Here is a 25,533-nt window from a genome sequence, read left to right as displayed (position 1 = left end):
CAGTAAAGAAAATGTCAGCAGTTCCCTCCTACCTTTAGCCTTCTTGTTTGTTTACAGTGGAAGATATATAAACTGTTATTCAATGTGCATATAGAGTGCCTGTCACAAGGAGGCACTGATCTCTTTGAGGCTCTGTAGATTGCACAACTAATTAGGAGGTTTATTTTTTTTTTCCCATTTAATTCACAGTGAACTGTAAGGTATGCTGCCTCTACTATGGTTATCAGCAAAATGATGTCCAATGTTTTTCCTAAAGGTCTCCAATGATGGAGATTCTGTGGTATTCCCTAGTGAGCTTATTGATGTATCTGAGGAGCTCTGCTGGTATCTCTCTGCTGATATATCCACACTTAGTCATTGTTTTTGCAGGCTAGATTTGCTCACTTATTGCTTGTAGGTAAAGTTCCTTATATCCATGATCATTCTTTGCTATTTTTCTCTTGATTTTCAAAATGAAATGTTCAGAACTGAATATAAACTGTCCAGATCAGAGCTTGTCAAATACTGAGAAGGGATTACTTGATATATCTTGTGCATTATATATGCCTGTCTACAATTTCCAGAAATTCACAGTTGAGAAAGTTCACTAAATAAGACAATGGTCATTTTCATTCTTTTATGCTGTTACCATGACATCTCTTCAAATTTTCATTTTCTTTTCAACAAGTATCTGAACATTACAGTTAAATATTTGGTGTAACTCCATTTATTGCCAAGTAACTCCTATTAGTGAGATCTGAGTCATAGACTGTCTGTAACATGTACTCTCTTGTCATGTGAAGGTTTCGTGTGCTCCACGTGAGGGGCTCACACCATCCTGGAGGTCCTGAGTATTTCTAGAAAGGTGTAAGAAATTGCAATCTGTAGTTGGGAAAAGATGAGGAGCATGAGAAGAATGTGACATTCACCAAGAGTTGTGGAAATCTGTGTATACCTCTTTGGATCCTAATATCGTTTTCATTATCAAAGTTTGGAAGGAATGTTTGCACAACAGTGTATCTTTTTTTGATAATGGGGTAGTAAATTAGAATAAGGAGACATTAATGTATATGTATCAGCCTGTAACTACAGAGTGCTGCGTGAAAACATGATACTGGATATGCCTGTGGTATGATACCTCCTCCTCAGCAACTTGTGATTCCAGAAAGCAAGAAGAACCTTATTAGGACTGCCTGCTCAAAGCCAGTCAAAACAGAGTGAATAACCGGAATCTAATCAACCATTGCCAATTGGCCAAAGTGACTGGGCATGCTTTGCTGAGGTCAAAATTTTACTAGAATGTATCAGTCAATGAGGAGTTCATTTGCACTATAACTGTGCCAGTAAATAGCTAAAAAATAACACTTAGAAAACTCAGTAGATGGAAACAGCTCTTCTGTTCATCGGCAGCACTGAGAAATGCGGGTGGGGGGTTGTGGGGTTTTCTTGTTGGGAATAGTTGTATGGTGAGAACGATCATGTAGCTAATCAGTTGTATGAGTGGAATTTTATCTCTACTGGGAGGTGAGCTTATTGGCCTTTATTGACCTCAAATCCATGCTTAGAGAAAAAAAAAATCCAAGTAGGATGTATTCTCCTTCCTGATAGCTTATTCTCAAAAAACTCAAATCTTTCTTACCACCCAGTGTTTCCTGAAAATTAGCTGTGATTCAGGCTGTGTTGTACTTTGTTCTGCTGAAACAACAACATGAGCCCTCAGATTGGCAACATGTATTTCTGGCTGGTTTTCAATGACAGATTTTATTGCATCTCACAGCTTGTGAAAATTGTATCAAAGAGCTCCAGCCACCTTCTTTTTCTCTCAAGACAAGGCATAAAGTAGATGTGAGGTGGGATGTTTTATTCACCCAGAGGTTCTCTGAAACCCTGCCGGCCGTCTGTGCCACCTGGCATGGAACATCCCAAGTTTATGCAGCACATTCCTCCCCTGCTTTCACTGCCTGTTTGTTTTTGCTTTTTCTCCCCAGCTATCTCCATGCCTGCCCCACCCTTCTCTATAGCTTTTTTTCTCTAGGAATGTGCAGCTGATGAACCTGAAGATGCTCTTGCCAACTGGCTCTTCGGGGAAGAGATTTAGGGAGGGTGTGGGTGTGGACTGCAGAAGAGACGGAGGAAGGTTGTGATTTGTCTAGGAGCCCTTGGCAGATAGCTGGGAGTAAGGTCAGAAGAGAAAAGGAAGAGGGAGCTGGGCAGCAGTGGAGAGTGGTCAAGACAGAGACTCCTTATTGCACACAAGGAAGATAAGTTGCTTCTGTGTAATTGCTTACGTGGTGGATGTGATCTTTGGTAAGCTGTCAGAGAACAGAAGTTTGTGTTCCTCTCCGCGTTTGAATAAAGTTGTTGGAGATTCAGGGAACTGGGATACTGTCAGTGTAATGTTCTGGTTGTCTGAGGGCTCATTTGGGCTATGAGGCACACCACCTTCTCTCATCCCTGTGAGTTCCAAGGATACCACTGTGCTGATGTTATGGATGGAGGAGCAGAGGGGCCCTTCCATCCACCTGGACAGAGAGGAGTCAGGGCCAAAAGGGGGAGAGTGTGGTATTCACATGCCAAGTCTAGCTGCTCAGCGGCAAACAGCCTTTCTTTATGTACTCAATTAAAGTATGTTTCTGCTGAGATAAAAATGAATCTCAATTCCAAGTCAACCTTTGGATGATTTTCAACAGACCAGTTAAAAAATGCAGTGAAGGACATAGCAATATAAATCATACTTTGATAAGTATACCAAATCACAATATTTCAGCGAATTTTGTAACGCTCCTGGGTAACACCAAGAGCCATGGTGCTATGCCTGCAGCTTCCCGTGGTAGCCTCCTACCATGTTCCCATGGGCAGGAAACTGCCAGCATGGGTGGGCTGAGGGAGGAAGTGCATGCTTCTGCCAGGAGGAAAGAGTGACTCATCCATCTCCCCTTACACACTGCCCAGGGAGAGTAGCAGAGGCTGGGTTTGTGTCTGTCATTGCCAGAGGGGCCTTTCTGGACAGGTAGCATGGCAGGAGGGGAAGGGAGCAGGATGGAAGAGCTGGGCCCTGCTCTCCACCGGTCACAGAGGGTCTGTGTAGGTAGAGACGAGACCCACAGCTCACTCTGTGGAAACACTGCCTGTCCTGTCAGCTCCATCGAACGGTGAAAAGGGATTTCCATACAGAAGCATTCATAAGCTCTTCCCTTCCTAGCTGGTCACCTGTGGCTTTCCCTGCTGTCACACTACCGGATCTGACACAGTGCTTAGGGACCAGGCGTAAAGGCAGTGAGGAGAAGGATTTATAAGAAGGTAACTGACCAACAAAACAAGGAAATTCAAAAGTAATGGTAACATTACTCTGTAATGGTAGCATTACTCCAGGACTTTGAATTTAATTTTGTTTTTTAATTAGGTAATTGTCAGCAAGAGGCTCAAACTTGCAATTAAATTGAATCTCGTAGAAAAATTCATGGCAAAGAAATGCTAAGCCTCCTGAACTTAGGCACATTAAGATAATAATCCAGCTTGTTGCAAAGGAGCATAATGAAGGAATTCAGCAAATGAGAATTACACAAACTCTTCATTGGTTTCAAAGGACGTGATCTATAAATTAGTAGATTGAGGGTAAACAGGAAATTCCACAGAACAATTTCAGGATAAAGAAACTATAGCAACAGATGGAGAGATGTTTCTGTTGGAAGATTTTAGAAGTTGGATTTGATACCATCTACCTTTTTTAAAAGGAACAAACTCTCTGTCTCCATGCTGTACTTGTGGATTCCAGCTCTGCAATACCAGAGCGAGGGCAGCGTCAGCTAGAGCTGAGTGCTGCACAGCTCGTCAAAAGTTCCTGCTCCCATGTGCACACAGTTCACACCTTTTCTTACCCTGTTTTTAGTGGTGTTGACAAATTAGTATGCACATTGTTTGAACTGAAATATGTTAAACCCTTAAATATGTTAGCATATGTACAAGTGTGTTTGCGTAACAGTTAATGGAAAATAGACTCTGCACTGAAAAATAATTGAAGCTTTTATGCCCCACGTGTCTTACATAAGGACAAGTAAATGGGATGTATTTTCTACTCATTTTGGTTGTATGACTCAGGTCTTAGTAATATCTCCTGACAGCAATTACTCACAAAAAGATTCACTTAGTCCTTTTATTTCACCAGCATTTCAGACAACCTCACAATTCTACTTGCTTTCAATGGTTATATTCCCAGAAATATATTAACATTCCTACTCAATAAAAAGAGAATGCTTTTGTGTTAAAAATGGACAAAATGTTCACATCCACAAGTTATTCTTTTCTCAGCAACCACTTTGTGAAACAAAAGTACAAAAAAAAACAACAGAAGAGAGACTAATTAGCAAATAGCTTGAATACTTGAGATAAGGAATCATAATAGCTAGTAGGAAAGAAGAAACCTCACGTTTAAGATAGCTTCTCAGCAAGCTGCTTGATAATGTCCAAACATACTTCCCTTTGGCACATGTAGGTATATGCAAACAAAGAAACAGGAAGAGATTTTTTTAGGTCATGAGCATACAGTTATGGAGAGCTCCACCATAAAGTATTAAAGAGAAAAAAGTAGCCTCCGTTTTAGGATAAGTGTTTTATTATAGTTTGAGTAATGTAACTGAAAAGAATGCTTCGGTGGATCAGGGTCTGGTTTTCATCTGTCCACTTTCTTGTCTTGGTGTTACTGATAGGCTCTATAACTGCAAATAGAGTATAAGCCAGCTTGTGGTTAGTAGAGAAACATGGCCCTTTGCTATGCAGAGCATGAATTTTCAGGGCTGCTGTAGGCATGGCAATAGGCAGAAAAGCTGCTCAGTGCAGCCAACGCTGGGCTTCTCAGTTGTTCTCAGATCTAAATATAGAGAGCTGCCCATATCACATTGCTCTCCCCGGAGGTGGACCACCAGGAAACAGGGCTCAGCAGGCGTGCAGTAAGGGTGAGGAGCCAGTGTGAAGGAGCTGTGCCTTCATGCACAAAGACAGACACCTGCATGATATGGAGAGGTCACTGAGTGCATGCTTGCAAGTGCAAGGCTGCTTACTCATGCTTTTACTGGGTAAATCACTCTTGCAATGAGTATGAGTTCACTGTTAAGAAAAGTCATGTGAGTAACTGTACTGAAGTTTACTTTGTAAGATGAAATAAATACAAGAATAAAAATGGAGCTCTTTCATGAACAGTTCCAAAGTGGTATAACAGACTGATTTATAGCTGTACCATGTATCACTATAAACACAGCAGTTTGATCCTAATCCTAAAAGGAGGCTTGATGCATGAAAGTAAAGCAAACAGTAGACAACTCTGCATAAAATGCTGCCTATTGAAGCAGTGATGGCAAACACTTGAAGAAAGGAAATGTTATCTGCCCATGTTAAGGAGGAAACCTGATGGAGCTGAGAATTAAACTACTCAGGTTCACAGACTGTTAATGCAGTCTCTTAGCTATGAAATCATTGTATTGCTCTGAATTTCTGTTTCTTGTCTGTATGTAACTGGTACTAGCTTGTTTGTTAAAGTAGCGTTTAACTGAAGGTTCTGGAGGCCCCTCTGCAGCCAGCCCTGCAGTGTGGGTATCCCTGCAAGCTCTCTTCATTCTTCTTCATGAACTTAGGGCCCTTCCAGTGTGGGGCAGAAGGGAAAAAAAGGAAGTTAAGTGCACCTCTCTGATCCCAATACATACTCAGGAAATGAGTATCCCTATCTGAGAGGTGAGAAGCCATGCTGGATCCTTCTCTTTAAATGCAGCCAAGATACCTTGCCAGAAGTTAAAAAGCAGGAGCTAGATGCTGTCCTGCATGTGTAAGGATGACTTAATTTGAAAACCAACAGCAATCAAGACCTCCACACTTCCCCATAAAAATTCCAGGATATTATTTGCAAAAAATCTGATTTCTCGCCTTGTTGAGATAAGTTTTAAATAGCCAAGCTGGATCTCTTAGCAAGGCTGCTGACGCAACTCTAAATAAAACTACGCAAGCAGCCTGGCTGTGATGCCAAATTAATCTCAACAAGAATATTCTTCAAGTGCAACTGAATCTTAAACCTATTGCAAGAGCTTATGGAGGAGGAGATGCTCATGCAGTAGCAACTTTGTTTAACATTTCTCCACGTCTGTGACTAACAACAAGTTCTTGAGTGCACTAGACACTACTAGAAAAGGGAAGGATTCTGAAGCTCCTGGCACTGCATATTATATACCAGCAGAAAAAGCAAAGATTTATTTTTGCTTGCTGAATGAGAGAGAGAATGAAGTGCTGAGAGCTCTGTAATGCTTCGTACTCTTTTAGACACAAAGAGCCAGATGAATATTGTTGGAAAGAATGTGTTTATACAAGAATCATATTTATCTCAGAAGCTAGGGTCCTCGCATTATACGAGGCATTGGATGAAAAAGCTGAGTGTCTAATAACTCAGCAAAATTCCTGCTTCTGACATGGATTTGAGTAAGCTTCAGTTACTTATTTTTAGGGATCTGCTTTCGGAGCAGCTCACATAAGATTTGTTTCCAATGGACATTCATGTGTACATTGAGTGAAAATAGAGTATGTTTATTAAAGAAAGCATTTTTGTCCAACTTTGCTTCACTTTCCTGAGACAAATGGTCCAAAATGGCATTATTTAAATGCACATATTTGGGGGCTTTCAAAAAAATTATCATCTTGCTTTTGGACAGAATATCAGGGCTGGTCTCAACCTTGCACTACATTGCAGGTTTTTGATAGTGAAATCTGGACAGATTCTTCTGGGATCTAAAAGTACATTCCCATGCTCTTTGACTTCATCGATTTAATGGTAAATGGCACATTCTTGGAATGCTTTCAGTGGAAGGATTCTATATAATATGGATATGAGTAAGCCTGTGAAATAGTTTGTATTTTAAGTAGAGCTGTTATTCCCTCTTGTTATATTAGTGTTGTTTCTTTCATTCTCATTTCTAAAGCTTGTTCTTGTGAGAGGTTCTGAGCTAAACTAGGTTTTGCCATAAATTGCTTTCTAAGAAAAAAAAGGAGAGATGCTGGAAATTTTCCCATTGCACATCTGTTAGATGTTAGGCCCAGATTTGTTCCCAGTTCAGCTGCACTGGTTTAGTACTGGAGTCATTTAAGTGAACTCAGTGGAGTTAGAGATGACAACTTTGTTGCAACATACTGTTTAATTAATGGCAATGGCTGTGTCTAAATAAATAGAAATCAAGAATATCTGATCATGGAAAACAGAGAAATCTAGGAATCAGGAATACCCTGTCAATGCAAAGAAACTGCAAATGACCAGAAGTTGATCCAGAAAGTACCTTATTCCAGCAGACTTTCACCATTAGTCTCGTGTTGCAGTGGAAACCTTTTCTGCATCCACTGCTGCAGTGCAGTGAATTTCCTATTCCAGCACTGTATTCACTCAGTACTACCTGCTGAATACATTTTCCTCTTGGGAAACGAACACAGTGATCCTTGTGGTCCCTTCCAACTCAGGATATTCTACAATTCTAGGATGAGTCTGAGTTCTGATTTGTATACTATATACTTGTAGTTCAGTTCACATGCTGATTAGTGAAGTTAGAAGGAAATAAAAGCACATTTAATGAAGATGGGACACATGCTGGTACCTCCTTTACTTTAGTTATCAAGGCCACAGTTCCCAGAAGCAGCTCTGTTGGGAAAGTGATGAAAAATAAGAAAGATTTCTTTATAAGTCCTCTTTTGCAAAAAATCCTGCAGAGGAAAGGAGAATTAAAGCTGCTCTGCAGAAGCAGCTGAAAAGTTTCATTCCAACACATGGAAATCTGAGGCTGGAATAAAGCCAGGAAAGCCAGCCTAGTAACTCCATTCACAGCATAGCAGGTGTAAGAGGAGGGAGACAGCATCAACCAAACATACTGTTCTCTAGGATGTTAGCTAGGAAACTGCTTCTGCTATTGTATGCAGAATGTTAACAGAACTGATTTTGCTAACCTGAAATATTTTAAAGACTTGAGATGTTTTATTTCTAAATAAGGAAAAACTGATAATTTTTTTTTTTTTGAAAGGAGAGGGAAACCACAGTTAGAAAAAAAAACTCAGTCATGGCAACATAGCTGTACTCTAGACTCGAACCTGAGCTTCGCACATCAGAATGGAGTATTGAAGCAGTTCACCAGTACAAGGGTTGGCACCAGCTCTTGTTTTGACTTCCATGCTGGAACTGGCAAATCTGTCCCAACTTCTCCCCCAGCACCATCTTCTAAATCAAGGCAGAAAGAGAATTATTTCTGATGAACTGGTGTTTTCTGATAAAATATTCAATGAAACAATCCTAAACAGGTCTTGTTTTAGGGCTCCTGAAGTCCAGTGCTGAAATCTCCTTGGACTTTCCTAAGGATTGGTGGCTGTTGTACAGCGAGATGGCTTTTGTATTCCCAGCTTTGTTTAGCCTTGTAATTCCAGAAATGTTGCAAGTATGCTTGAGTTTCACTTCGATTTTTCACAGCAATAAGAATGATAAGCTCTTATATGGCCTGTTCAGGATCTGTCGGACTACTACTTCATTGTACAGGTTTTTTGGCATTCGTGTGCAGCGTTCAAATGTAGCACTTCACGAACAGGACTAACTGCAGCTTATTCATTGCTTTACCATCCATGGTCATAACATTTCGCTCAGAGTAGTGCTGCTGAGAGCACACAGTATTCCTGTTAGTATTACACGACAGCTCAAGATTTTTTGGAAACATCCCCCTCAGAGTGTTTCTGCCTCAACATTGATATTTATCTAGAGATATGTTTTACTGCCTGTTTACTTACAAAGGTGACAGAAGATTGTTTACCAATAAAATGTAAATAAAAAAAGATTATATCAGTTGCCAATAAATTTTCTCAGCCATAATTTTTTAAACGTTTAAAATACATAGCAATGCAAAAAAAAATGCATTTTGATGTTAGAAGTATGTCAGTTACTGGAGTATATTCACTTTTTTTTTCTGCCTGCCCCATAATCAAATTAAGCTGACAAAACCCAGTTATTTTCTCTATTCAAACCAGTAGTCTGCACTGACAGGACTTCATTTCCACAATCCTTTCCCACAGGATTATCGCACTTCTGCCATGGGTAGTCTGAGCAATAAGAAAAAAAATCAGGCAAATCCAAAATAACTTTAATTACCCATAAAAGTTCTAATCCTTATTTCTCCACTTAGAGCTCCAAATATACAACTAGCAGTATCATATGCCAATATTACTGTGATTACTTTGGTGGGTTTAAGCACTTTGCAACACAGATGGATTTCGGAGCAAGTTAGTGAGAGTGAGTCAAAAATTCTGCCACGACTGCAACATGCAAGCTATTTTGCAGAAGGCAGACATGAATAGCCATGGAAAAGTATCTGAACTAATCAAACTAACTTATCATGAATGGTCTTTCTGTGGAGATAATGAGGAGGGAGTAGACTGGAATGGTGTAGGAGAACTTAAACAAGGAGTTCTATATTTCATGCTTGTGATAGTGGCCTTGGGACAATTTTTGTGGTATTTATGTCCATTTTTAGAGTTTTCATCTTCAAGCAGAGAATTAAAATGAGTCTTTCCAACTGTTAGGTGAATTTTTTTTACTACTCTGTAAAGAAAATTAGTATTTCACTTGAACTGTGCTTTTTCTTGCTTATAGAGCCTATTGTAGATCAGTATTGTGTAGATGGTCATTTTTACTCAAGGCAGATGGGCAGCAGTGATGGTGGGGATGCAAATAGTGGGTGCTAGCCCATTGTGAAAGAAGATCTGGCAGTGTAAGATAGCATCATATTCTCCCTTAAACAAGGTAATATCAACAGTCTCTATAGAGGAATATCTCCTGTGTACCAAAAAAAAACCCCAAAAACCTAGTCTCCTATTTTAGAGCGGAACCTTCATGCTGGGTTTCTTAGGAAGAGCAGTGATGAGAGCACCCATTCTGCACAGCACCTATCTCTCCCTAAAAGGAACTGAGAGACTTAATTGAGCTGGAAGTAACTCATATGTGGCATTGTTTAGGCCTTCACCACCTACCACAGTAATTAGATGTAGCCAGTTACTTCCTTGCTTGTAGAACATCAGCCCCTCCAGGAATGCATGTTGATGGCTCTTCTCCCATGTGCTGCTCTACATCAGGACTATTTATTGTTGTAGCAGTGGCACAAGAGAGACTAGAAAGCAAAATTTAATCTTTGTAGGAAGGAATCAATATGTACAATTTTTGGAAGCGTCCACAACCACAAACGTGTTGGAAATAGTTATTGAATTTTGTACCATTTTAGTCTCCCAAGGGATATATAGGAGCACTTAAAAAGAGGAAGTTTTAAGTATTTGAAATTGCTTTGCAGATTTTCCCATGCATCTCCAGCATTCCTCAACTGTTGCTTGCAAAAACATAAGTAGGTGTGGTTGCAAAGATACTTGACCTTCAGTGAGGTTTTAATAGTTACATTCTATACTGCCTGTAATAAACTATTTAACTTTCTACCTGAAAAGGTAGAAAAGCATATTTTGGGCCATATCTTGAAGGTCACATTACTTCTGTTTTTCACATCTCAGTTCCTTCAGTGGCCTCTTATGTACTTATGAACTGTAAGCTGATGATGGTCAACTTTGCTGTGAGGACCTAATAAAGAAATTCTCAGATTTTCTTTTTTTGTCTGTCTCCAATTAAAATGGCCTGCAAGCTGCCCTTGTGAATGGTCATGTCTAGTCAGGGAATTTTGCTTCAGTCCCCACCTTCAATGCTCCTGTGTGGAACAAAGTAGAACTGAAATGTTGTCTTTTTGGTAATGTCTCCTTACCTATTGTATCATCGGTTTTATAAATCTGGAAGTTATACATTTCACTGATGTACATGTACTCTTCTATTAGATTAGAGAAAGAAGCAAGCAACAATTTAAGTGTGCTAAATGCATGCCTACATATTTTCTGTTTAATCTCAGAGAATTAACTGTAGGGTTTTTTATCCACAGCATACCTTTTGAGATAGTGCATGTTTTAAATTATAGAATCACCAAATCTTCAGAGTTGAAAGGGACATCAGAAGGCCATCTAGTCCAGTTCCCCTGCAGCGAGCAGGGACACCACAGCTAGATTAGGTTGCCCAGGGCATGATCCAGCCTTGTCTTGAAGGTCTCCAGGGTCAGGGCATCAACCACATCACTAGGCGACCTCCTCTAGTGCCTCACCACCCTCTCTGTAAGATACTCTTTCCTTATATCCAACCTAAATCTACCCTCTTTGAGCTTGAAACCACTTCCCTTCATTCTATTACCACAGTCCATGCTAAAGAGTCCATCCCCTTCTTTCCTCTAGCCCCCCTTTAGATACTGAAAGGCCGCTATCAGATCATTTTGGACCCTTCTCCAGGCTGAAGAGCCACAGCTCTCTGTCCTCGCAAGAGAGGTGTTCCATTCCACGTATCATTTTTGTGGCCCTTCTCTGGGCACACTCCAACAGGTCTCTCCTGTCCTGAGGACTCCACATCAGGATGCAGTACCTACTGTAGGGTGAATAACCCAAAAGAATGGTACTCTGAGAAAATAGTGAGGAAGGTGGTATATTTTGCTAGGCTTATCTGGATGGTAAACAGACAACCAGTGAATAAAGGCTTGCCTTTTCCAGATAGTTGAGGTTTGCCAGTAACTCCACAGGGGAGGGATCTCTTGTTGGAGACCCTTCCCCAGTGGTGGTCAGCCCTTAAATGGGGTCTGGGAGAGGTGGAGCCAGACTCCACCCCTTCTGGTCACACAGGTGCATTGCCTTCACTTGTGTTCTTGCGGCTGAGTCAGTGCTTGCCTCAGGTGATCAATCAGTGGTTCAGGCCATGATTCAACAGTTCCCATACAGCTACTTACCCTACTAACACTCCAGATGAAGTCTCTATTTTTCAAACACTGAAAAATGGATCAAAGACAGCACTGTCACTGTGGGAGATGGAGCTGTGTGCTTGAACAGTGTCATGTTCTGGGATCAAGTCTATGTCTATCAGTTTTCTTCCCAGGGGTTTACATGTAGCTTTACCTCTCTTTCTTAACTGCCCTCCACCTCAGATGTATCATTTCCAAAGAGATTTAATGGCTGGCATGTAGCTGTCAGGGCTTTAGAAATAATGGTGTCCCTAGTCATGGCTTCTTGGAGCATCTCTTGCTCCAGTTTGGATTCTTTTTCCTAAAACACCTTTTGATTCCTTAGTGTTACTAATTGATTCTTCCATAGTGAATGAAGTGAATCAGGGTAGGCCTTACAGTTCATTTTTCTTTGTTAAAAATGTACCAATTAATAGTTTACCTTACATAAATATTTAAGAGGAAAAAAAGCATGTTCTTTATTAATAGCACAGACCAGGAAAGACTAGAAGGAAACAGTTAACTGAACAGCTTTTTAACACTGGTGTTTGAAGGAGGGCATCACAGATACTAGCTTGTGGGAACTGAGGAACCTTCAAGCACCCATGTTTCCCATGCATTGACTGTGACTTCTACATTCTTTGCTTCAGACCTGGTGGAGGGTTGATGGGTTTTTATAACTTCATGATAACAGTTTTCCAAGACTGAATGCAGAGAATTCAAGTGGTGGCTGTTTCCCACCGAGAAGATAATAACAAGAGTATACTGTGCAGATAGAAAAAATCCTCCTTGAGATGGAGGCTTGACAGTCATAACCCAGTGAGTGGGGCTGTGCCCATTACCAGGCTGTGCAAGTCCCTGCCTTCCCCACACTGACATAGCGTGCTCTTCTTCTCTATGTCTTTCTCAACATTCCTCTACCAGAGTGCCCTAACTCCAATCCAACTACTTTCAGCTGGTTTATTTTTTAATTTCAATTATTTGTGTTGTCAGCAGTGCGTTAAGGCACTAGTGTTCTTGATGCTGTGGAGAAGGCTGTGACCTGTTGTTAATTAGCTATTTTCTCAAATCATCACTAATTTCAACTGTCAAAGATTAGATATTCAACTGGGAATTTAAGTCATCAGTTTTCTAAGACAGGACTTGAGTGAAGTTATAAGTTACTTAGTTAAACAGCTGAAAAGCAGCTTCCTATGTCTAATCTTTTGCCAGATCTATTTCCTTACCATTTAGCATGTATTTTCAAAATATATTTCACCTTTCCAGATTTTCTTTTTCTTAATTTGCTGGGGAAAGTTCAATTGGGTAGGGACTTCTACAGAAATCTCATAACTATTTTTCATAAAACAAGTAAAATACTTCAAATTTCTATGATAGTTTCAAATCTAAGATATCCACACCTCAATGTCTAGACAACCTTTTATTAATTATTGGGAAAATTATTGGGAAATTGCAATAAATTGTTGCTCTCTCAGAAGTGAAATAGTTCTATTGAATGCTGTAAGGAAATAATTTCAGTTTTTCCTTCTGTGTCCATTATGCATCATAGTTAATAATGCAAATGCTTTTTCTATTATGCTTCATTACAATTCTTCCTGACTTGCGTAGTCTCCATGGGGTCACTAAACTGTATTGTTTTAGAATTCCTTGCATCTTCTCAAGGTATCTGCATGAACTACATTAAATCATCAAGGCCATGAAGAATATGCCGGGAGACAGCTTTTCTTTATTGCAACTAATGTTGCATTGACTGGCTGGTGTAACTAGAAATAATTTTCAGTGCAGTATTTGTTATTTCATGTGCATACCCTGAAAATTCTTTCATCCTCATTAAGACAAATTCATCACTATTCTCTGTTTCAAAGTCTGCTGTGGGTTTCTTGTTTCTTCAGAGGTGGCAGTAGAATAGGAAGAGGAGGATGGCCCAAACTCAGAAGTATTAATGCAAGACTGAAAATCTCCACTGTCGGGCTTTCTCTGACTCTTTATTCAAATCTCTCATTTTATGTACACATTACTTCAGTTACTTCTTGTGCCGGAAAATAATGAAATAATCAGCATGTGTTCAGAAAAGAAAGTCAGTTTTCTCTCAAGAGTGCTTGCTTGTGTCTTGCTGTGGAAAGATGTAATTTAGTAGCAGAAACTTCTGCAACGTAGTTCAGAATTGCAAGTTGTGCACAACACGGTGTGAGTAGAGTGACAGGTCTGCCAGGGTTTTAGCCAAGATTATTGTAGTATTGTAGAACCACAAGTCTAGTTTTCCTCATCTGCAAAGATGGAAGAGACCTCACACATACCCAGACATGACTGCAATAAGCACACAGCTAGTGTGTCCACAGGCAGATAGTCACAGACTTGCATCTTTGCTTTTGTTAATAACTGAAGGTCAACTGGAGCAGTTTATTCAGTTAGTCTTAATTGTTGTCCAGGTCACTTGGGGGTTACTAATCTCTAAGCTGTAGTCACTTGACCATCCACATTATGACAGTTTGTACTGAGTGCCATAGCACTTAATGATATAGCTCAGAGTTTGTGTGCTTTCATATGACAAGCGTCCTTTGGCTTCTGACAAAAAATATACACATATAAAAATACAGACGTTAGTTTGCATGGAAGTGCTAGCACTGGCTCTTTTCTGCAGCTAAGTTCTCCAAGTGAGAAAATTAGAGTTGAAACATTTTATCATTGAAAAAAGGAGGGAGAGAAGTCAAAGGTACACAGGAACCATGTGAACACGAAGTGTATTTGTTACTGTCTCTGTCAAAAGTACATAAGATTGATGTTACCAGTGGCAGCTGAGGTCATTTCAGGTACCCAGTGGATCCAGGACCTGTAAGTCCAGGACACAGATATTTCAGGATAAGTTAATTTTTAGGAAAGGAGGAATAGCTTCAAATTTACTTCCTACTTCCTTTCATCCTTGCTTGTAGCAGTTAGGGGAAAGCAGGAGAGTGGTGCTAACAGAGGTTCAGGGTCGTGGTTAACCTGTGGATTGCACTGTTCTGTCCTTTCATCGCCAGCAAATCCTCCTTGTCAATAAACACAGTCTCTCTGGTGAGGCTGATGGAAGCATATTTGTAGGTAAATTATCACGAGTTCATGGAGACAACACAGCACTAATTGCTTTGAGATAACTAATAGTGGAAACACAGTGGGTTGGGTTAGGTTTACTTTTTTTTTTTTTTTTTTTTGCCAAGCAGGTACTAGTTTGACAAAGCTTGGAGGCACTCTGGCATTAGAATCTGAAGTACTGAAAATGAGCTCCTCAAACTGAAGCCTGAAACTAGTCCCCAGTGATGAGACTCAGATTAGTAGCTGCAAGAAATGTTTCAGTCCCTGTTATTCCTGTAGAATGTGAAGGCTTCTGCTGTTTTTTCTCCTGTATTGGAGGACTTATCTGTTCCTCCACATTAGATGCATTTGCTGTAAGTTAGAGAACAACCTTAGTTTTCTCCTGAGTCTGTCAAATCAGCTGCATCTCCAAGGAAAAGTAATTTGCCATTACAGTTTAATAATACTCTCTCTCCTTTAGAATCTGCAAATTAAAAAGGAGTAAAGGATCAAAAATAATTATTTGCTCTGATTCTCTTTCTGATCTTGAGGTGAAACAACTATGTAGCCCACATTGTCTAGAATGAAAGGTTTAAAAATTTCCAGTTGGTTTTGAAATAAGTGTTTGAAATAATAAATATACTTTCTCCATGAACAGCTGTAGAACAGTCAGTCTGTTAATGATGTTCTCCAGAAATTTTCCCATGAGTGATGAGATTTTGGAGTCTGGAGAAGATGTGTGGGCACACTTGGCTACCTCAAACCAAGTGTAATGGAAAAATTAGATTTCATAAAGGATCTGCAAAACTATATCTTCCTACTCAAGTTAACATGCCTATCCTGTCTATCTTCATGACAGCTCTCACAAGTTATATTACACAGAAGAGTATATTTTCAGCTAGATGATATAAAACAATTTCTTTCAGTATTCAATGGACATTGTTTTCACTCTTATGCCTGATTAAAAAAAACAAAAAACAAAAAACAAAAAAAACAAAAAACAAAAAACCCTTATGTGATACTTCTCCAAGTAATTGATTGCTATAATAATTTTACCAGATTGTTTAGTTTTCCTAGACCTAGTTGATTCTAGTTATTATAGTAACGTCAGATTGTAAGAATATTCTGCACGCAGAAGATAGGAAGTTTAGTTGTATTATATAGAAGAAAACATTTGACAGTTTCAGTATTTCCCCTTACTACATAAGGATAGTAAGCCCTCTCATAGACTACATATTGTTTTTTAGACAAACCCAGCGCAAAGCTAGACTCACCATCAAAGTGATTGCTTTAGTGTTCGTGATGCTAGCAAGTAACATCCACTGGAAGACCTAAGGCTCATGTAGGTTCAGAGTAAACGGTCTCAACAGCCAGCTTCAGCAGAATCTCAGCTGCTGAAATCTGTAGACTGTCCGTGTTGACACGTACATTAATGTTCACAAGTCGTGTAGAGAAAACAATTGTGCAAACTCCATTTGGATGATCTCACAGCACCCCGCTGATCATGAGACCTATCTGGCCAGAAATGTCAAGAGAAAAATAGATGTCACTTATTCTGCATTCACAGTATCTCTTCAGAGTGCCGCACACATCTGGCTCAAAGCCCCCAGTCCTTCCTGGTGGTTCGCAGCAAACTGTGCGTTCCCTGGAGCATGAGGGTGCACCAAGTCCAATGTTCAGGCTGTTGGAGGCATATTCTGGACTCGTGAGTGGGGAAGGTATCGTAACACAAAACTTGGTAACAGTTGCTGCCTCTGTAGAAATTTAGCTTCTTTATACAGCTAAAATAGCCACTAGTAACTTATATTTGAATGAACAAGATAATTTTGATAGCTGTTCCCACCACAAAAATAGTTACGGTTTTGTTTAAACAGAAGAGGAACACAGAATGGAAAAATTGGCATGCGATAGACTGAGTTCCTGCAGGGCTTTTAATTTTCACATACTCTTAAGCTCATGGAGCCTAACGAGCTTAACATTTTGGCCAGTTGCACAATTTAGAAATTTCAACAGTGAATGGGTTTTGGACAGAAAAAAAATGTTCTCACAAATATGAAGAGTGAACAGATGTTACTATTGGTGCTTCCAACGCCTACTGACAGAAAACATCTGTGTTGAACTTCCTGAATTTTAGGATCTTGGGAACACTCCCACACACCACCAAAAGCTATTTGAAAACAATTGGGCTGGCAGATCAGTTTTCGGGTCTATTACTAAATGTTCCAATAGGAGCAGGTGCTGCTTGTTGTCTCGTCTCTAGGAGTCTGGCTCGCCAAGCAGCAGCCATACCACTACCCAAAACAGGACCACCATCTCCCTTTGCTGTGCAAGGTTTTAGGATTTTACATGGGCTGTGATTTAGTGAAAGTCATAAGAGGCAGCTGATCCTAGCATTGTGATTCTAATAAAATGAGTGGGAAGAATTTAAAATATATACATATATATATGTAGGTATAGATACTAGCAGATTCAAAGTATTACCATGTATTACGTGTTGCCCTAGAAAGAGTCTGGTTTTTGTAATCCTGTCAAAACCCATGCTAGATGAACAGAATTTTCTTCTGTTTTGAAAACATACTCATTGTGCTAAAAATGTCAGGCATTTGCTATGCCTCAAAATATTCAGTCAAACATTTGATAGGTACCATAACCAAATTCTGCCCTTTTGTGTAAGCATGATACAGCAGCTGTCACGACGTAAGTGGGAGTTCCCTGCTTCTTCCTGCTCCACACCCTTCATCTTCATATTCATCTGGTTGGAAGAGCAAATTTGGCAAGGCGGTTTTCCTCTCTGGTGAATTTTTTTGTTGACTAAAAGCTTGTTTTCTCCAATTAATTAAATGTTAATGAATGTTCACAAGAATAAATCAATGTCATTTTAGTGCTCTGTAAAACATCACTAGTTCATGATCTCATCTTCACAAGTTATGTTTAAGTTGATTCAAAGTAACATCTCTAAGTTATTTTAGTTAACTCTTCTTTAAATGCAGCTTTTAGTTGCAACTCAGCAGGACAATATTTACATGTCAGTAGAAGTATGTTTTTGTCTGGTTTTATAGCATTGTTAGGACGATGCTCTCCATGTTACCAGCATAAAGTGACATTCATCATGCTTCCAGTCTTGTGCTAACCCAGAGTACCTGACACAGAGTAAAGCCAGCTCCAGTTCTGCTCACTCTTTTTCTGATTTCTGAAATGTGAAGATTTATAGGTTCATAGGTTCATAAGGTTGGAAAGGACCTACAAGATCATCTAGTCCAACCATCCTCCTATCACTATCCCTACCCAACTACTAAATCAAATCCCTTAGCACCTCATCTAAACGCTTCTTGAACAGCGCTAGGGATGGTGCCTCAACCGCCTCCCTAGGCAGGCCATTCCAGTGCCTGACCACTCTTTCAGAAAAAAAATGTTTCCTCAGGTCTAATCTAAAAATTTCCCCATGATTATCCTCATACAAAAACTTCAGCAAAGTCTTTTGTAGTTAGAAATTTTGTTCTGCCTTACAAAAAAAAAAAAAAAAGATTATAGAAACAGAGCAAAGAAGCTATGCAAAAGTGGTGGTGTTGAAGTGACTTCTACTAGCCTAAAAGAAGCATGTATCTGAGTAACCAGAAAGGAAGCAAGCAAGGTAGGGACCAGATGATATAGCTGGAATAAATTAATATGCTCCAGAGTACTTGTCATTATCGTCATCTGATCACATCACTTTTTTACACTGAATCATTTCTAACTTCCAAGAAAATCCCACTAATCTGCATCACTGCCTGCCAAGTTCAGTAAATTTATTGTATTTACATCCAGCTCTTTTTTCAAGCAGCATAATCATCATGCTCAAGTTTATTTCTTCATTCTAACTGTCAAATATACAGCTCTGGAGCTCGATCTTTTGGGATGTTACCTTTTTGCTCAGTTCAGAAATCAACAATATGGAGGTCAACATTTGAGCTAGGGGCCTAAGTTCCTATAGACAGTTAAGAACAATTGGCACATTGAATGTGTATTCATCTAACCTAGTTTGAATGTCTGCCTGAGGCTGTGTCATGCCACAAGATGTCACCCTCACCTGAAGGGACTTTTGGATGACTACACCAAATGAAGATAGATGAATGTCTACGTATGTTCATTAAAAACAACACTTTTACAAAATATGTATATATCGTATATATATATGCATGTATATATCTCCCTTTCAAGGCCTTACAAGTCCTACTACATAATTCATATCACCAGATAGATATATTTGCTAATATATCTCAATTCTGTTTCTAAATTTCCAACCCAGTAAATTACCAGGAAGTTAGGATGGGAATTTACAGCTCGCATTGACATACATGCTGAACCTACTCAAACTGACTCCTCAGTGGTGCTGTGGTGGAGACTTCCTATTTACCACACAGTAAGAAGATGAAAGCAGGCAGGCCCTATAGGTACCTGGTGCATTGCAGACCTAAACCCAAGATTCCTGCCCACCTCAAAGTATTTTTGTGCATCCACACTTCAGCAGAGATGCCACTCTGAGCTTGAGAGCTATCCCCTCGCTGACTCTGCAGACTAAAAAGCCCTTTCCTTCTTGCCTACCGCTTCCTGCTCTTATCTTCTCCCCCTTCCTCTTCTCCCTTCCTCCACACAATGGCCTTTTGAAGGTTTGGCAAGGAAACCCTAGAGAAGTTTTGTCTAGGCTTGCCCTTACTGCTGTTTGCCTAAAACAGAGCATGATTCCAGCATCATTTTTTCTGCAGCAGCTCTGCAAAACACAGAAAGCATTTCTGACATGTGCTTGTATGTGTTTTGTGATATGAAGAAATTTTTAACTGGTTCCTTTTGAGTGTTTTCATATTTTCTTTTATGCTTGTTTTGTCTTCTTGGGTGACATAGCAACTTTATGGAAGATCACAAATTTGTCCAAGTGTGGGAACAGAAAACAGTACAAAATTATTTCATTTACTGACTACAAAAAAGGACTGTGGCTTCTGATAAAGAGAATCCTTTCAAGACTTAATGTTTATCCCTTACTTAACAAAGAAAAAAAAAAGAAAAAAACAAGAACCTTCTGCAAGCTGAATCACTAGTTTGGAATTAACATTAATGTCATTCGGTCACTGCTGTCCTGAGAGAAAATGTCACAGGTCCAGACAATGCAGCTGAAAGAACAGCAATTTTTACCATGCCAGACTAGCTTCATTTTTCAGTTATTTTTAACTTAAAGTGAACTTTATAATTTTTGTTTACTTTTTGATATAAATAAAATGGCTTTTTAACAAATGAGAAGAAAAGCTTTTTCTGAGAAAATGAGCTGGAATGTGAAACTCAGCGAAATACCCTTCTGTAAAGTAGGGAAAGATAAATTAAAACTAGAAATAACCATTAGCTTTGACCCTGTTTCCAAAGCCTGCTGACTCTGTTGCTGCTACTCCATGTTCTATCACTGGATACTGTGCAGTCTGAGGCGTGTGAGAAAGGTTTGTCGATATTCAGGCACGTTTTCTTGTGCCTCCTAGAGGACTAAGCCCTTCTATTACATGAAATAAAGCATGAGCACTGGCCCTTCTCAGGAAGCCACACTACTCTGTCTTGTGATACAGGAAGCTTGCCTTTTCTCTTGCCTTCTCTGCCAGCCTGGCCCACTGCAGGAAAGGAACACTGACACAGCCTTGAAGAGTTAGAAACCAGACAGTCACCCTAATATGTTTACTAATCAACTTGTACACAGAGAAGCTTTGAAGGCAAAGTGTTTTAAACCCGGTTTATTCCAGTAATCACTGAAGAATGTGTCTAAAAGAAACATATTTTATTAGAGCAGGATATCCCATGCAGTATCTCTTCCTCTCAGCCTAAAGCTGTGTAGTTCCATAGCCGAAGTATTTCTAGCAAAATCCAAACCATACATTCTTGTATTTATACTTCAGGAGAAATACCATGTGCTATGCCCATCTCGTTCTCTGTACCGTAGCTGGGTTTATGAGCTTATTCCTTTGAGTTGAGAGGAGCACTAAGGCCATCCATTTTCACTTAGACTCAAAGATTGCTTCGGTGTGCCTACTTCCATGAAAGCAGTCTCCCTAAATTTCTACCCCATCTTCTTCATTTTACTAGTGAAAGAAAACTTTCTTTCTCTTCTGAGAATCACAAATTCAATCAGCTCAAAATTTGTCCATTTTTCCATATAACTGATCTTATTCCCTGTTGAGTTGCTTTCTGTTCTGCTTGTTTCAGTCTCTGGCTAGTGGGACTGCATCTAGGTTCTTGCTGTCATTTCCTTTACCCATCCATTCTCAATGGTCACTGTGCCAGACTGAGCCCTCTTACGAAAGCCCCAGCTCCCTCTTGTCCATCACATTCAGATCCCCTTCCTGCAGGAAGTGAACTTGTCCTTTCACAAATGACCTTTCTAAAATGTCAGGGAATTAACCTCCTTTCTTCTTGTCCACTTTTAAATAAATTATGTCCTTTCAAGGGTCATTTTCATGTGGGGAATACTGAATCATCACATTCCATATACCAGAAGCGGTTACAAAATAAAAGTCCGTAATATAGTGATGTGGGCTTAATGATCATGAAGTTCTGCAGTAATTATAGTCCTGTCCATTTCTTCATTACTGCAGATAACTACTTTTCTCCTTTCTTTATACCTAAACACTGGTAAGTGAGCTTCTCAGCAATTCATGATGTTCGTTCTTGTGTTTTAAAACTTGTGTTTTTTGGAACAGGAACTGTCATTCATTGTTCCCCAAAAAATAGATTGCTCTCAAAATTAGCACAGCTTCCTTTCCCCATGTGAAATTAGCAGTAAATTGGAAGGAAGAAAGTATTGCAACATGACATCTCTTTCATTTGGCTGATTCTTAAAAGAACTGGAAATTGAAGTTCAAGCTGCAATACATGAACATTCAGTACAGATCTAAAAGTCTGTTCAGGATCTTCTGAAGTCCACTGGGACTGAATTGCAAAATACAGTTATTAAATTCAATGACAACCCTGACAGCATTTTCTTTCATGCACGTCAGTGGATAAGGGGCGATGTATATACAACACTGCAAATATTTTCTGGGAAGATTTCCTCCAGGCTTCCTAAATTTCTGACCTTTGCTCCTCCCTGTAAATAGCTTTTGCACATGGCTGTGCTGGCCACAGGGATTATGTGAGACCTCTTCCAGTCAGCTGGAGTCTCATGAGGAGCAAGGCAGGGACTGTCTGTTTGCGAGTGTGTCCTGACACTGGCAGCTTTGTGAATTCATCTGAATGTTAGAGAAATTTTATACAAGAGCAAAGAGGAATGTAGAACTCTTTGTTGGTCTGTAAGATATTCCATCCATCCACTTCTTCCTTTTTTTTTGGATGCTCCCTCTGATATTCTTTGCCACAGAATACTGTGTGTGTACCACACCCATATGCCTCACAGCCCTGGCCTGTAAGTCCAGCAGCAATAAGTGGCAGTTATACCATGCTCTGAATACTGGAAGAGTTCTAGTTCTCCCCAGCAAAGTACAAAGCCTTCTGCTGAAGAGCCACTTGGATCAGAACACATCTCTGCACTGCTTTATCATGTAAGACAAGAGAGCGCCAGAGAAAGTGCTTTGTGAGTTACCTAAAGTATGACAGCCAGGGATACCATGTTCCCCTGTGCTTGCCTTTTTCTTTTCTCTTTTTTCTTTTTCTTTTTCTTTTTCTTTTTTTAACCTGGAAGCTTATTCCAAACATAATTTTGTGGCCTTGGAGAACTTTCTAGGATTTCTGAACTGCCAGGAGTACGAGAGCAGTAACATGTATGGCATGTTTCACACAGGGGAACTCCAGACTCTAATAATTGAGTCATGCTTTATTTGACTAAACCTTTCAAACTGATTGTCTTTGCTTAAATCTACTTAATGACCTTTGCAAAAGAGTGCACGTTCTAAGGTCATTTGCTAATGAAAAAGGGACATACTTGTTCAACAAATGATTTAACATAAAGAGTGTAGAGGAAAAGCTGGCATGTCTGAGTTAGCTAAGGTTAATAAAGCTAATTCAGTTAGCAAGCCAGGATGCTAACTGACTGAAGAACTACACGAACTGTCGTGATATTAATTAATTCTTCAGCTCTGACTCCAGCCTCATGGTAGTCCCAGAAGGATCAGTTGCGTGTCTTTATTGCAATATTTGCAAATAATGTTAAATAATCCATCCACATCAACCCCAGTTCCTCAACTATAACCAAAGAAGGCATGGGGAGGTGCTGCTGTGGTAACTGTGTCCCACATAATGCCGCCTTTGAAATATTGCAGCTCCTTACAGAAAGCTGTGTACCTAATTTTACGATTCCAAACATAACAATTATTTTATTGGAATTTTACAATGTGCTCTGTCTGCAGTCTGATGCCTCAATAATGTGTGCAGGTATGAACTAAAAAGGCATTTCATATGGCTCATGTTGGTGAATATCTTCTGGAATCTATGAATATTGGGCCTGCTTTGGCTTTCATTTACTACAGTGTAAAAGTAAAGTGACATTTCAGAACGCAGAATCGATGATTTCCTTTCTTTGTGGAAGGAAATTACATGTTTATTTTCATAACCTATCAAAATTAAGTTGAACTCAGACATCTAAAATTGAATTTGAATAATTTTTCTACGGTCTTTGCAAGTGTGCAGGATATGTTTTCATCTTTTTTAAGTGTTCCTTTCCAGATTTGAGTGTAAGGGAAGGACAAACTTTCTTAAGTAATTTAGGTTTTTAAATCTTAATAGATATGATGGAATATTTTAACTGGGAATAGATATACTGTACTTAAAAAAAAAACAACTGCATTTAAAAAATGGATTAACTACCTATTATTTCCTGTAAAAAATGGTGTATACTCATTTGTACTCTCTTAAGCCCATTATACTTAAAGGTAGATAAAAAAAAGTATCATCAGAAAAGGCTTATTTTTCCTGATGTTGTAACTCACACATTCCAGTGCTTCTAATCAACAGCTTTCCATTACAGGCAAGAAACTAAGCAAGGTATGGCTGTTCTAGACAAGAGCTTGCAACTCCGTGAGATAACTTTTAGAGTGTAACTGATTTTAAAAGACAGAAAACTGCTAAGGTAGAGAAAGATGCTTCTGCAGTTGCTGTGACTGGCATAAGGAAATGAACTGCTGCTTACTCAGATGTATATGTCTCCTGCCAACAGGATTAACATGTTTTATATGTGTCTTTATTTCTTCTCAATTTATTAAACTGATAAATGGAAAGACCTTGGCCCCCTAAACATCAGTTATCCCCATGAGCAGGATTACTTTAGAAGTAGGGAACTTATGTTAAGTTGTGCTTGGTTGTAAGCGCAGGAGAGATTATCTTTCGTGCTGACAGCTCAAACACTTAAATCCATGGTGTCCTTTGGCAATGCTCCTAAACAATCAGTTCTGTCAAATGAATCGCAACAGTATAGCAAAGGATGCTCACTGTTGTCCCTGAGGAACTACGTGTGTGTTTCATTCTTTACACTGGTTCATTCCTAGTCTTTTTCCAAGAAAAAAGATTTCAGTTTTGTACACAATTTGCTTGTCTCATCTCCTCACTATGGACTTGTTTGATATATATACAGTGGGTTTTAAAATATAAAAACCTGCTCATACTGTTGTCACAGCATTTTTTTAAAAACTGATGTGGAAAATAGTTGGGTTTTTGTTGGGTTTTGTTTTGTTTTGTTTTGTTTTTTTACTAGTAGTACACTATGTTTAAGAAATGGTATTTTTTATTTTTTATTTTTGGAGTTTCTGACAGGGCAACTATAGCATATATAAAATTTAGTTATATATATATAGTTGAAAATGAAATGTTTAAATTATGTCCTAAGTGGGTCATAAAAGTTTGCATAAAATCATTAAAACATTGCTCATTGGCTTGACTACTACTTTCTGAATACAAATAAATCAGGATATCTTCAGGTTCATTTCTTTGAGTCTCCACACTGCCCTCTTTTACTCCTCCTGACTCAGTGACAATAAATGGAGTTGAATGATTGTCCTTGGATAGGGTCATCTTTTATCTCTTTCTTTCCAGGCATGGGTGCGAGAGGAAAATAAGCTGTTGTAGGAAGGTGGGATAAGATAGATTTTACATTATTTTTACACAATTGTGCTATATATTCTATATCAAAATATAACTTTTATATCAGTTCATTTGTAAAAATACGTTTGTTCATGATTTGCTGCTTTGTGAATTACTGATGCTGTTGCAGAATGATCTGTGAAAATCTGATTGCATTTTAAAAGTACTTCCATTAGAATCTGTTTAATTAGAGTATTTTGGTAAATGATGCTTTGTACTGTATAAGCATTTCTCTTCAGAAAAGATTGGGGGAATTTTCTATTAGTGTCATTAGTGCAATGAGTACCCCAGAGCATAAAAAACATATGCACCTTTGGTGATCCTACATTTGGAATAGTTTTCAAGTCCTTTGGTTCACAGCTCAGACACACTGTCACAGCCCCACTACTTAAACCACCATTGTGTCATTTCAAAATGATTTTTCTCCCTGTGATGGTCCATGTGATGTTGGCAGTCAACAGAATATTATTTTTAAACAATGTTTGAAGTGGTCTTAAGAGTGTCATTAAGGCTGTTCTACCAAACCAGCACTGGAAGGGAGCTCTTAATGACAGGGAACCCTTGACCAATGTGGATGTCCTTA

At 39.2% G+C, this 25,533-nt stretch overlaps 1 protein-coding gene across 1 annotated transcript in view; it reads left to right on the top strand.

Moving 5' to 3' along the window:
* COL4A2 (collagen type IV alpha 2 chain) overlaps positions 1 to 25,533 on the top strand; it is a 130,677-nt gene that overhangs the window by 56,952 nt on the left and 48,192 nt on the right. The window lies entirely within an intron of this gene.

The sequence above is a fragment of the Cyrtonyx montezumae genome, unplaced genomic scaffold (genome assembly GCF_038088225.1).
Source record: "Cyrtonyx montezumae isolate F1298 unplaced genomic scaffold, pur_monq_1.0 scaffold_3, whole genome shotgun sequence".
Classification (NCBI taxonomy): domain Eukaryota; kingdom Metazoa; phylum Chordata; class Aves; order Galliformes; family Odontophoridae; genus Cyrtonyx; species Cyrtonyx montezumae.
The sequence above is the reverse complement of the archived record's forward strand: the minus strand, read 5'-3'. Positions and strand labels throughout refer to the sequence as shown.